The sequence below is a fragment of the Electrona antarctica genome, assembly GCF_951216825.1.
Source record: "Electrona antarctica genome assembly, chromosome: 24".
NCBI classification, from domain to species: Eukaryota; Metazoa; Chordata; class Actinopteri; order Myctophiformes; family Myctophidae; genus Electrona; species Electrona antarctica.
The window spans coordinates 26,959,838-26,974,450 of record NC_136803.1 but is presented as its reverse complement, the minus strand read 5'-3'; the positions used below and the strand labels follow the sequence as shown (position 1 = coordinate 26,974,450).

At 43.2% G+C, this 14,613-nt stretch overlaps 1 protein-coding gene across 1 annotated transcript in view; it reads left to right on the top strand.

Moving 5' to 3' along the window:
* The window catches only part of dgkza (diacylglycerol kinase, zeta a), a 216,442-nt gene that overhangs the window by 13,690 nt on the left and 188,139 nt on the right, over positions 1–14,613 (top strand). The window lies entirely within an intron of this gene.

The window sequence follows — 14,613 nt, the reverse complement described above, 5'->3', positions numbered from 1 at the left end:
ATTTGTTTCTACATGTTTCATGTCACTGTTATTAGCTGACTTTGACCCATATTCTGTTTTTTTTGTGTGCATACATACATCCCTTCACCTATTTAAAAAAAATCACACCCGTGTGAACTGAGTGGTGCAAGGTCTTATATAGCCTGATCAGCTGTGGTCTGACGTAATGTCAGTGACCATAGTAACCATGCTCACCTGTGCACGGACACGTACACAGGTACACAAACATACAGACAAAGCTGGTTGTTGGAGTGGTTTGCACCACTCAAAAACTAAAATGACACAGGCGTTCCCAGCTTGAAAGGTTATAACAGCGTACGTTTGTAACGGGTCTAAATGGGTTAAAGCTGTTTACGTTAATGTTTTAAAATAATCTCTACCTACTGTTTTGTTGAACAGACTTTCCTCCTGTGTTGTGTAAATTAGATGTTTTTAACACCTGCACTGCACAAGTCTGAAAATAAAATATATTTATAATACTGTACTAAACTCACGTCAATTAGTTTATAATTATAAATGTGTGTTTATAATTCATTAACTTTCTTGTGCGGTTTTGTCTAGGAAGTCCTTTTTCAGGTCTCAAAATAATTACGTCCTGCAGTGTCACCAAATTAAGTAGGGCTGACGGGCATTAAATTAATTGATACCTATTCCCGAAAAGTATGCTATAAAAAAACCTGGGACCAAACTATACACTAAGCAATGTAAGCATAGCCCTTTATAAAGTCTCCACTTGAGAAAACTAATGGAAGGACACAAAGATTGGTGTCACACTGCTGTTGAGTGCAATCCTTTTAAAATGCATCGGAACTCAACTCTGACATGACAACAAGGAAGCATGTTTGATGTTGTAATGGAACTGTTTGCTTGCATCTCCTTTTTACCTGACAGGGGGGAGATTCCCCGGTTGGACATACTGTAGCTTGTGGAGGGAACATGTTATTCCAACCAGTTCCTTTCCCCTCCATCAGGCATGTTTTTTGTGAGGGTAGCTATACCCTAGGGACACGGGGAGAACATGCAAACTCCACACAGAAAGGCTGCTTTGCCAACACCACCTATGGGCACTGAGGACACGGAGGAGAGAACACGTCCCCAGCGCCCACATAAGTGTCCCCAGTGGGAATCGAACCCACAACATTCTAGCTGTGAGCAAGTGAGTATTCAAGTTATTTCCAATGTTAGTAAGAAAATTGCGTATGAGAAAGAAGGGACACCCGCACACCACCACTTGCCAGGTTCAACAGCATTTATTTTTAAAGAGCAGAGAGCAACGTTTCTCCTATGTTGTATGCCTTGGTACCATCGCACCTAAATTGCCTACCGGGTGCATGTGCGGAAGTCATCTCTCTATAAGTAAGAAAATTGTTTAAATGGTATCCGTCCAAGATGTCCACTGATTATTGTCATCAAAAAGCCATATCAAAAGGTTATGAATTCCTTGCTCAAAATGTATTTGGAGGTCAATTGAAATCTCGGATGAATGAAAATTGGACTCGCCATCGTTTTATATGGCTTTTCCACAATAATTAGGATTGATGGCTTTTAGTATGTTGTCACTCTTTATGTTAACTGAACCAAATGGATCATTATGGTTCCATTAGGTTCCATGAGTATAAAGTCTCATTGAGACAGTGTACTGTTTATACTGAGTTTATACTGTTAACCTTTTTAATTTCAATAATAATACAACAATAATATTCTCATAATTGTATTGCTTTTGATCTTTGTAGGCAACATTTCGTCAACATGTATTACTCTACTTGTGTTCAACGGCAGCGGTGGCCGAACGGATTGCGGAGCGGTCTTGATACCGGAAGGTCGCCAGTTCGAATCAGCGGTCCGACACGTTAACATTACCACCGCTGAAGTGCCCTTGAACAAGGCATTGAACCACTACGATGAAATGTTCTATGAGCAGGGCCTGGCTGGAAACAAGTTCTTGAGCTTAGCCCAGATACCCTGGGTAAATATAGTAATCATTTCATTTCAACTGTTCATATGTAATACATGCCAAAACAATATATATTCTTTTTCACTATAAGTGACATACAATTTATTTAAAGTAATTATTACCGCTATTACTGTAATTAGATTTTTCGAATAAGCCATAACTTGATATGAGCTACCGGTTAGACAGGTGGTATCGATGTGACACCTTGGCCTCACACCTAGAACTCACCTAACGCCCGCTCACTATGCTAGAATTTGTGCTCCCAAGTCTAGTTGACACCACCCTAAGCCAGTAGTAAGGGCATTTTATCAGGTATTTGACAAAACTGGGAACTAAATCGTTACCAAGAAATTTCTTCACCAATGTGTTTCTAAAGGTGTCTAATAACATGTACTAAAAGTTTGAAATTCAACTCCCGTGGGAAATTGAGTTATTAGCATAATATGCATAATATGCCCATAACATCCTATATAAGGCAAAAAAGTCCAAATTTCATCATTCTTTAAGTAGCATGTGACATATGAAACTAGGGTGATTGCATGATTCTGAATCCATTCCAAGCATTAGTTTTGCACAAAAAAACACTCATTGGGCTAAATTAGGCCATATCCACTTGACCAAATGTGCTGACCTCATCACGTTTGTGTGGCCGTTTTCCTCCCAAGGAGTGTTTTTTGTGCAAAACTAATGCTTGGAATGGATTCAGAATCATGCAAACACCCTAGTTTCATATGTCACGTGTTACTTAAAGAATGATGAAATTTGGACTTTTTTGCCTTATATAGGATGTTATGGGCATATTATGCATATTATGCTAATAACTCAATTTCCCACGGGAGTTGAATTTCAAACTTTTAGTACATGTTATTAGACACCTTTAGAAACACATTAGTGAAGAAATTTCTTGGTAACGATTTAGTTCCCAGATTTGCATAGATTTCTCTTACTACAGGGGTTGACACGCCATTGGTCCGTGGCTGATGTCATCATCACGTTACATCACAACAAACAATCCATAAGTTCACCGGTACATGCTCTGACACATTGACGAGAAGCTAAGAATTGGAAGACAGACAGACAGAGAGAGAGAGAGAGAGAGCAAAAGGATGAAAGATTAAGAAGTGAGAGAAAGAGAGGAAGGTACAGCCAAATATTTGAGCCATGGCCCCCAACGGCGTTGGCCCCAAATTCCTCAAGCACACAGTTTTTACCTTCAACTTACTCCTGTGTGTGTCGGGACTTATTCTGGCTTCAATAATGGGTTTACTCGCTCTTGAGGGCCATTTCGGCATAGTGAGCGGTCCCAGCTCGGTCCTCGTCATTCTGATGACCGTCGGCGTGGTGATGGTGTTCGTGGGGTGTCTGGGGTGTTTTGGCTCCATCCGGGAGTCGGAGGGTTTACTGCTGGCTTACATCGCCTGGCTGCTCGTCCTGTTCACCTGCGAGTTGACTGCCAACGGCTGGGTCTGTCACAACGGATCAACTCTGACCAAGGAGATGAAGGCCTTCTACGACTCTTTGTATGTACGACATGGCCTCGACATGGCCGAGGGCCAGAGCTCGATCGCTTCCGGCGTGCGCCGGGTTTTCCACGGGACGCTGAACTGCTGTGGCACAACCCCGACCGCCAATTGGACCCGTGACGTCTGCCCTCGGACGGAAAGCCAGCACGTTGTGAGCTGCCACGAGCGCGTCAAAGACCTCGCCCGCCATCCGGTTTATTACATGTTCGGTTACTCGATCGTGTTTGGCGCCATAGCCTTTGCGATGAGCTGCGGGATGAGCCTGTGCTTGTTGTACACGAAGCCACAGCTCAGACAACGTGGGGATGTTCCCGGGCCTGGGCCCAGGCCCAGGGATAACGTTTGAAAGTTCCACTGATTGTTCGGAAACCTGACGGTTAATCTGTTCTGGGATCCTTACATTGGACAAAGGGAAGATTATGGGTACTGTATGTCCACACCCCCATCACCAACCCCCAAGTCATTTCTGAACAGTCCACCATTGGGACAGGCTACAGAGAATTGTGTCTGGCCCCTCCCCTACCATGTACTCTACTGTACTCTGTACCTTGAGAATGAGTTAATGCTGTAAGGTAGGGGATAATGGCCCTGCATGGACCTAAAATAGGATATGGACCTCATTTGCCCCTCTGTTGATCACACTCATTGGAAGCCTTGTGTAGTGCAGACAGCAGGGTAGGAGGTTTTGCTCTTGTTGCACTAGGTATGTTGGCTGGGGTGATATATGACAGTATATGGGGTGATATATGACAGTATATGGGGTGATATATGACAGTATATGGGGTGATATATGACAGTATAGGCCTAAATGACCATAGTGTTGTATACGTGTCACTGTGCACTATAGCCCCTCCAACCAGTTCAGTGGCCTTGTGGTTTGAGTGTCCCCCTGAGACCGGGTGGTCGGGGTTCGATCCCCGCCCGCGTCATACCAAAGACTCTGAAAACTGGGACCCAATGCCTCCCTGCTTGGCACTCGGCATCAAGGATTGGATTGGGGGTATAAGTCCCTGTGACATACTAGCGTCATGTCCAGGGGGTGTACTTACATCAAGCTCCCTCACGCACAAAGTCTATGGACGTTTTACGGAATAATGTATTCCGTGCAAACCTTCAGGCCAAGTCAATAGTAAATGACGTCGGTGGGTGTCACAGTTGGCAGCCAGTGACATCATGTGTGTTGTCAAGTCTATGGACTTTTTACGGAATAATTCCCTCCGTACAAACTTTCAGGCCAAGTCAGCGGCAAATCAATGGCAAGTGATTTTTTTTTAACTGTATGTACAGTGGTTCAGTAGTTCTGTCACCGTGGTTACCTCTAGGTGACGCTCGGCAGGTTTCAAATTTATACTTTTTCAAGTATAAACTTGAAAAGACAGAAGGGTTGAAACGTTGTACACTATACTATGCTTTTTGGAGCATTCAAAAGTGATGTGCGAGCCCCCACTTAGTGATTCTGTTTTAAGGTTTAGCTCAGGACCAAGAAACGCAGAATGTGCGTTGTTTGAAAAAACTAAGTAACTAAGTACTTAAGTACAAATTTGAGGAGTCTAAGATGAAAATATAAAAAATGGTGTAGGCCTACAGTACATTTACATTTTAATAGGTTTTCCTTTTTCTATACAAACCGTTACAATATGATGTAAATGCTCCATTCATTGTCAATGGCTTTTAATGTTTGTGCTGAATATAGGCGCGGCTAGCAAAAATATAATCATAGAACATACAATTCAGTAGTGTTGCAATACAATACATTTTTCAACTTAAAGCATCAAAGTCGAACTACATTTTCGAAACATATTATTTGGGGTTTCTTTAAAATTGAACTGTCAAGACTATTTAACAAGTGGATGTTTTGACAATTTGATTAAGCCCCGAGGCTTGATTCTACAAAATAATGCCTTCTAAATCAGTAGTTCTCAAACTCTTTCATGCCAAGGACCCCTAAATACTTTTTATCAAAAACTGTTGATGGAGTATATATTCAATCAATCGATCACTTGATCAATCAGAGCTCTGGATCGTGATGCTGCATATTAGAGGGAGTGGAGGGTGCAGGCGATCCAGGAGTTCCCATGTTGGTGTGGGCTGGTCTGCTCTCTGCACCCTACTGCCACGTACTGCATGAATGCTTCATTGATTCAGTTAATCAAACTAATCGATTCAGACGGTTAAAAAGTCATCAATAATCCATTTTAATTACAATGATTTGATTTGACAAATTGAAATTTCACTTTTTCCCCCCCCTTCAGTTTGTTTTAAAATACAGAAAATAGCTGATCGACAAGCTCACGACGTGTCGCAATGCGTTATATGCAGTATAATAGGACTTAAGTGGTTATTATTATTAATCATACTCATTCATAGTCGATTATAAAAAAAGATCTATTAGAATTATATTAGATTGTTGTGATATATAAAAAATCACACCCGTGTGAACTGAGTGGTGTAATATAGCCTGTCTGACGTAATGAAATCATGTCTGACGTAATGAAATCACACCCGGGTGAACAGGGTGAACATAGCAACCATGCTCATTTTTTCTGCACTAACAAAGCCAGTTGTAGGAGTGGTTTACACCACTCAAAAACAGAAAAAAAGAGGGTAGGCCCATGTTAGACTAAACATTCATTTTTATCTGTAGACCTATAAGGGTAAGGTACATTTAATTCAAAATATACAGAAAAAATATACAGGCATAGAAATAAAAATAAATAAAGAAAATAATAAGGAAATTAATGGTGTGTGTGTGTGTGTGTGTGTGTGGGGGGGGGGGGGTAGGCTTTGTTAGGCTTTGTTTTGTGATGTTTGTAGTTCTTCCATTTCCTTTTTATTTCTCATTTGTTTGTTTGTGTTACTGAATACTTAGGTCTAAACAAAAAAAGAACAAAAAAAACAGGAAAAGTAAGTTACTTATTTAAAAGATAGAGGGCCCATCTTTTTTCAAATAACTTTTCCTTTCCATTGATTTTATAGGTCACCTTCTCCATCACATACATGTCTTCCACTTTGTCCAGCCATCTATCCAACCTGGGTAGTTCCACACTTTTCCAACTTCTGGTTATTTGTTTTAGAGCTGTCATTCTGAGAATCCAAAAATCATTTTTCAGACCATAGCAGTTGCATTGACGACCTCTAGTGGTTAAACATCATATTGTAATGTAGGTAGGGTTAACAGGGGCCAGCAAGGCAGCAACCCCTGCTGCAGCACTCGCAAGAGGGCACCACGCAAGCTACAGATCGTACAAATGAGCAATACAATACCCCCAGAGTCTCCCGAGAGGACGGGAGGAAGAGAGACTCGCTAGGACAGATTCAACGGCAACACGACAGTGACACAGACGCAGAGAAGGCTCAGACAACCCACCGTGACTCAAAAACCAAAATAAATTGAGTAAGGCCAAGTGTGGACAAGGACGGATGCATGGACACCGCACACACACTTATAGTCTGGTGAGACGTAGGGGGACACTAGGCAGGACGCAAACCACAGTCCTAAAGACCTAAGTGCCTGCAATCCCCCAAGAACACACAAGGCAGGTGGAGCCTCCTGTTGGCTCTGGCATAAGAGAAAGGACAATAGAGAGTATGCGCATGCTTAAAGTGAATGGCACATCGAGTGGCAAAGCAACAGGCAAAGTGAGTTTAACATGGTTTAATGTTGTTTAATGCAATCAGATATGACTTTTCTGTGTGGATGTATGGGCTGTCAAGGCCAGAAAGTAGTTTTTTGCCACTCAGTAGGCGTTCCTGCATAACTTCCTGGTTTGCTGATGATGTCACGCGCATACCCTCTATTGCTGGAAGCCTGGATAAGAGGGGGAGTGATTTGACCAATCACTGCTGACCCGCCAACTGGAGAGTGTGTTGTGGTTGAGGGGCGAAACACTCTAAGAAGGTTGGGGACCACCTGATGACCTCTCTTCCAGGCCAAGGCGTTATCCATTATAGATCAATCATAATTGCATCTTTGATGTATTTACAAACTAGAGTGTACTACTGCATATCCTGCAAGAGATGCACCTGGATATAGGTTATCTCTTGTGTTACCTCCGCCAGGCATAACTATGGGGACTGAGATTGTGTTTTTGCCCCCTGTACGTGCGTGCGTGCGTGCATGTGTTTGTGTGTGCGCGTGTGTGAGCTAAACTCACACTGCTGCTGTACTGAACAGTGGCCACTGGCCAAACATAATGCATGCTGCCAGTAGGTGAAGCATTCACTCCACCCCAATTGTTTTTAATATGATTTCGGACTCATGGTGACACTAGACTAGAAGTTCATGCTTCATGTTTTGGCAAAATGTTTTTGCTAAATGGTTGGTGTGGCATGTTTGGCAAGACTGTGCTAAATAGCCGTACAATATACGTACATTGTAATGAAAACCTAAGTAAAGGAAAAAAGGAAAAAAAGATGAGATTAGAAATAAGGTAAAAAGGTGCAGATTAGACATACACTTAAACCTCTTAGCGGTGCTGCAGTATTGGGTAATGTTCAATATTGGGGGAGTGGGGGGTATAAAAGTACACTTGTCTTACATATAAAATAATGCTCAAGGTTTATGCTCAAGATTCAGCCGCAATCAGTGTATGAATGTATGTGTGAATGGGTGAATGTAATGCACAATCTATGTAAAGCGCCTTGGATAAAGGCGCTATATAAATGCACCATTTACCATTTTATATTTTATTTTGACCGGAAAAATGCCCTATATATATTGGGATTCACCTTGAGGGGCATCTATATAGTGAAAGCACTATCAACCATCCAAGTGGTGCTTCTGCCCACAAGGGCGAATGTTTAAACACGTGTCGTAGGAGTGCTATATCACCCCTGCTGCACGGCTCATTCGGATCTTGGCTGCAAGCCTGCAACCCACAACTTACACATGCAGCTCTGACCTGGCAGAGGTTATGCGCTCGACGGAGTACATCAGGGACGTGCACACATAGATAGCAAAGGGGGCTTCGGCCCCTGCCCTTTTACCCGTCTGTAAAACAACTGCCCTCTCCAGACCACGAATGCAGCATTTACTATGGTGAAAGAAATGCTCATGCCCTCCTCTCCTTTCCATGCCATACCGGAAGGCAGCATTCAGGAGAATTGTTTTTTTTTCTCGAAGTCTCCTGAACTAATTTCTTTCGAAATCCATGCCGTACACCGCATCTCCAGTAGATAAAGAGTGCAGTGTTGCGCCCCCGAAAATAGCTGATCTACAAGCTCTCAACTCGTCGCAGCGCGACGCGTTGTGAGCTTGTAGATCTGCAATTTTCGCTATTTTTGGGCCAAAAGTGCCCTCTTATGGGATTTCAGCCTCTGCCTCTCTAGACTCTAACGCCAGGGCTCCACCGGACACGTTGCGTCTCCGTCGCGTGCGTCAAAAAACGCACCGGTTCAATTTTAATGCACGCGTTAATGTCACGCAACGCGGGCAGTGGAGCCACCCTTCATTGATTAAAAAGGGAACATTCCCTGACGGTGACGGAGACGCGACGCTGACGCACCCGGTGGAGCCCCGGTGTAACACTCTCTGCACGTGCCTGGAGTACATCCTCATTCCAGAGGGATGGATGATTATGTTGTGTGAACTGTTCGACTGACTGGATGAGCCACTGAGATGCCAACGTTTTTGTTTTGCTTATCAACACTGACTCCAACTCTATCTGCCCTCTACATTTAGCCCAAGACGTAACAATGGGGACTTAAAATAGGCTACTGATGTTTGAAGGGTTTTCGGGAACCTAAATAAGAAATATGCAGTTATGCACATTGTGCCATCATTTAATTTCCTTACTATCTCGTATTGACAATTACGGGTAGCCTACTAGAGCGGTGCCCATTGGGCACTAGCCTCGGTCCCAGGCTTACTTATCTGCGAAAAGAAAAGCCTGGTCACAACATAGCAGAGAAGCTATCGGCGGATGTGTCCTCCGGAACATCCGTCAGATGTATTTCCCCCGGATACGATATTTTCCCGACCAATCACAACACTTGTTTCATTCGCGGAGAATGTAAACTGATTTGTAAAGCATCAACGTCATTTCCTTGGGCGATACTTCCGCCCAAACAAATGATAGTCTTTTCAGCGTAGGTCTTTCCCAGGGTGATTGGGCCTACTTGGAACGATGCAAGTTGGAAATGCATGCCCCACCCAGTTATTATGTCTCTGTCCCTTTTATGTTCATTTATGGAGTTCTTTGTCAGGTATGCCCAAATACGGAGTCTATGCAGATGTCAGAACACCATTGTGATGTCAAAACAGGCCAGCTCCATATATGGAGATATAGGGGTGATCAGGTCCAGAGCCCGGGCAATGGCTTTTGTACTGGTTCTGGACAACCGGCAATCCGACGGACTCGACACCGCAGGCACTGAACTCCCTGTGGGGGTGTGGAACGCGTGTGTCGAATTTGAAGTCGGTGGGGCGAACGGTTTTCGAGTTATGTGGATTACAGATGTACCAACCACGTACTCACAGAGACGTGGTTCATGATAGATATTCGGTAACATTTGTATGTATGTGCTGTCCCAGTCATTCAGTTTTTTATTAGATAGGTTTGACATTTAGCCTAGCTTTGATGTCTAATTAGGAGCCAATTGTGCAGCCAATTGAGGTTCAGTAGTTTCAGGTGTGCAGGACAGCAGAAGTCAGTTTTATTTCATTTCAAGTGAACCTGTAACCATGTGACAACACGGAGAGATCCGAGGGTTATTGTCACGTGGTTAAAGGTTCACTTTTCATTCATAGAACCGGGTTTACATACGTTTTTCTCCAGCAGCCTAGGAGCAAACACACACACACAGAAGCTGCTACTGTCATTCTTTGTTTTTGGCTTGAAACCATCTCATTTTCACTATACTGTTCTCAGGGTGTCGTCCCTGGGACAGCACAATGTAGGCTACATTGTGCACTATATTCACCCTTCTCTTCTGGAAAGTTCCACGCCATTTCTTTTCACCATGAAACATCCAATGTGTATTTTGGTACCATACATTACATAACATCCGGATGTGCAGTGGCGTGCACAGACATTTAGAGGGGCAGGTGCTCAAGTTAAAAAAGGGCACCTTGTGCAGCGCGTGGAACCGGCCGGTTGCCTTAATCTATTTTGGGCGGGAACCCCTTTTGGTGTTAGCATTATGTTATGCTTTAGCTATTGAAAAATAGCAGATCTACAAGCTCATAGCGCGCCACCGAGTGGCGCGCTACGAGCTTGTAGGTCTGCTATTTTTGAATTTTTTCAAAAGGGCACATTGCCAAAAGGGCAGGGGGTGCTCTAGCACCCCCTAGTGTCTATCTGTGCACGCCACTGCGGATGTGCTTACAACAAATACAAGAATGCTTGCCCCAAAACACACTCGCCCCGGGTCAAATCCGGCGACCAGGTATAGCCTATTCCTAAACGTAACCTATATCAGTAAAATCATATAACCACTTCAGTACACAATACAAACGTGTATTTGCGTTTTTGCATATGCATATCTTCACCTCCTGTGTGCTGTGAACACGCTTAACAGCCCCGGGTAGGTCACCAGGCCCGGTGGAGATAGATATACACTCTGTGAAGCACCCCTTTCTAGTTATTATTATTATATAATGTATTCAGACATTGATTATTATTACTATACCAATGGAAATCAATATTGCCTCATATCTCTTCTCATGTATCTCTTCGAGATTAGAAAGAGCCCCGGGTGTATTCTGTATTGTGTAATAATACAGTGTACTGTACTACTCACTCTCTCTCTCTCTGTGTGTGTGTGTGTGTGTGTGTGTGTGTGTGCGTGCGCGTGCGTGTGTGTAGCCTGTGTAGGGCGGAGGCGTGGCCCCACACAGCTGCAAATATCTTAAGTATTTCCTCACTCTCTTGTCTTTACACAACAAACAGTTCACCGTCACAGAGAACAGAGAAAAGGGAGAAAAAAACCTGCACGTGTTGTGTGTATGTTCCGGGAAGGAAAGGGGGACCTTTTAATGACATTTTCTGGAAGTTCAAAACTCAGCAAAACAATGACTTGACTGTCGGAATTAACGTCAAGTTTGCAATATTCTCAGAAGAACAGATTTTTTTTGTAAAGCAGCAGCAGGGGGGCTGCAACACAACACCGTCACCGACCAAAAACCGTATCTTCTTGTTGTGTGTGCAGGTTTATTATATGGTTTCCGGGGAGTGAATCAGTGAAACATGTGGGAGAGAGACTAGAGACTCAGATAGGGAGAGAGATAGAGAGAGAGAGGAGGATCGATGCGGATTCTGATTTTAAAATAACTCAACCCGACTGTATGTCAGTCCGCCTCCACTGACTCGCCCACACGGTACCACTTGATGCACAGGCAGCAGGGGAAAGCAAAGCAGCAGTTTTATTATCTGCCAATTCTTCATTTGCATTGCATTTACACCTCAAATAATTAATACAGCTAAACAAAGAGTAGACTACTACTAGTACTACTGTAATTTGCCAGCGCTATACTTCCACGGAGAAAGCTGTCTCGGGAATTTATTTATCCCCAACTCCCCCAAACGAAGACACCTCCGTTGAGGGCGGGAATCTATCCAGCAGAAGAAGCACCGACCGGACCGACCGTCCCTGTTCGGGATGAGTGGCCGCGAAGCCCACAGCTCCACGGACTCCGGTGGTGCTCCCGTGCCGGAGCGGCCCGGGCTGGAGGACGTGGCCGAGGAGGAGGACGTGTTCCACGGCGACGCGGGCTCCCCGTTCCCCCTGGTCCTCCTGGAGACCCGCCGCGTCTTTGAAGTGAGGGTCTCTCTCTCTCTCTTGTCTTAATTTGCTACCATACACCCTTTGACCGTTTTTTATTATTGTATAACTTCCTGTCTGTATTGTCTGTCTGCTCTACTATAAATGTTAATGGCTGTCTGTCTGTCTAGCTGTCTGTCTGTCTGACTGTCTACCTGTCCAGGTGTATGCTTACTCCAGTTCAACTTCAACCCTGTGTGGGTACATTTTTATACAGGTTTAATGTTTGTCTTTTAGTTCAATGTTTGTTTAATAAACGCCATTGACAATGAAGGGAAAACTTACGTCATTTTGTAACTCATTACGTCGTCATATTGTCTCATATTGTTAATGGCATTTAATGTTTGTGTCGGCACGTCGGCACCATTACATCACGTAATCAACATTAGCGCCCCTCACTTCACACAGGTGTAATTTTTGTCTCCGCCAGGCCGGTAACTAATAGAGATGGACTGAAATTAGGAAAATAGCCTATCAAGAAGACACTAATACAATGTCAATATTGTCAAATAATATAGACTACATGCGGTAGAGAAACATGTGAGCAGATAGCCTGTATAGCAGAATATATGAAATAACACTTCTCCATGGTTAAAATAGCAATACAAGATGAGGCAGGATTGCTTCTTGCACAAAAGAGCTTGCTTAGGTTGTAAAATGACATATTTCAGCTTGCTTAGGTTGTAAAAGGAGGTTGTAAAAGGAGATATTTCAGGGTGAGACAGTATAGGGCCATCAAAATACTATTGCATATTACCTTGTACTTGTGGGTAATAAGTAGCTAACCCTCAGCTATTACACAGATGTTAAACATAAACACCAACTTCTCTTTTGGCCCTCTAATAGTAGCCTATAAGTATGTGGTCATAGTGGTTAGCTGCCATGAGTTTTTCCTTTATTATCATTATTTTATTGTTAGTATAGTTCTGTTTTTCATTGTTCCTACTGTAAGTCTGTTATTTATTTATAACGCACAGAAGCGTGAAGTGCAGGTCAATGACCTGACCAAAAGGTTCAAAATGTCTTCAGTAACTGCAACTCTCTCTACGCAAATTATTGTTTAATAAATTGTATACACGCACACATCAATGATGTAAAAAACTATTCTCTCCAGAGTATACTCGTATACTAGTTTTTTACATAATTCATTAGAATTACTTCCCAAACCTCCTAACTCCACCTGAGCTGTATTTGGGTAAAGTGATACTAATATAAGGACACATTCAAGTATCTGACAATGTATAAAGTCACCGTATCAACTTTGATGAGGCAAGAGGCAGTATTGTGTTGTTTTTTACATGTTTTTTTATTTTTCCATGTCCTGAAAAGTTAATATTTTGGTCATAGATGGTTTCTGCCTTCAACAACCACATACTACCGTACATATGATTTATTATACTGTATAATTTATTCCAGATACCAGGAGAAAAGAAGGAGACGGACGTGGAGAAGAAGAAAAACAAGGAAGATGCTGATGGAAGATGGCTGTCGGTGTCCCAGATGGAATCAGAGTTCCCCCACCTGCCCATCAGGAAACAGGTGTCTTACAGGTAGGACAGCTGGTATACAGGCAGTACAGTGTATAGTAAGGCTGTCACGATTTATACACACTAGACCTGTACGTGCCCATTGCAGTCGTTTTAACTGTCAGCCGGTGTCCCACATGGAGATCTGTGTGTGTGTGTGTGTGTGTGTGAAGACTGTAAACTGAAAAGTGTACTTGGCAATCAATTCGGCCCACTGGCAGAGCCTGATTGGTTGAGCCTCAATTGGCTGAGGCAGAGGCTGGAAATTGCACAGGTGAAAGGAGTTGGCCTCATTAGGCCCACTGGCAGAGCCTGGCCCAGGTGAAAGGAGTTGGCCTCATTAGGCCCACTGGCAGAGCCTGACCAGAGCCTTTCGTGGTGGTTCTGGAGAACCGTGGGTCCGACCGACTCCATACCTGGCACTGCACTCCCTGTGGGGGTGTGGATTGCGGATCAAACTGTTCTCGAGTTACGTGCATTACAACCGCACACACACACGTACGCACGCAGAGACGTGGCGCATATATAGTAGGATTTATGTTGACGACTAATTGTCGCACAAATGATTGCGATTAACGACTTAATTGTGTAACTGGCATTGGAAATTGGAACATCATGAATAGAAATGACATTTCTGTTTGCCTTTTAGGCTTCGTAATTAACACAATTAAAAGGTGTACAGGGCAGGGCACAGATAACTGAAATATACCAAGAAATGATTGGCGCTTTTTTTTGGAAAATTGTATATACGTTAAAAAAGATACTTTAAAATTCCGCTTTTTCTGTGAACATCTTTCAACATGGAAAGAGTATGACAAAACAATTGTGATTAGACAATTATGTAATGATT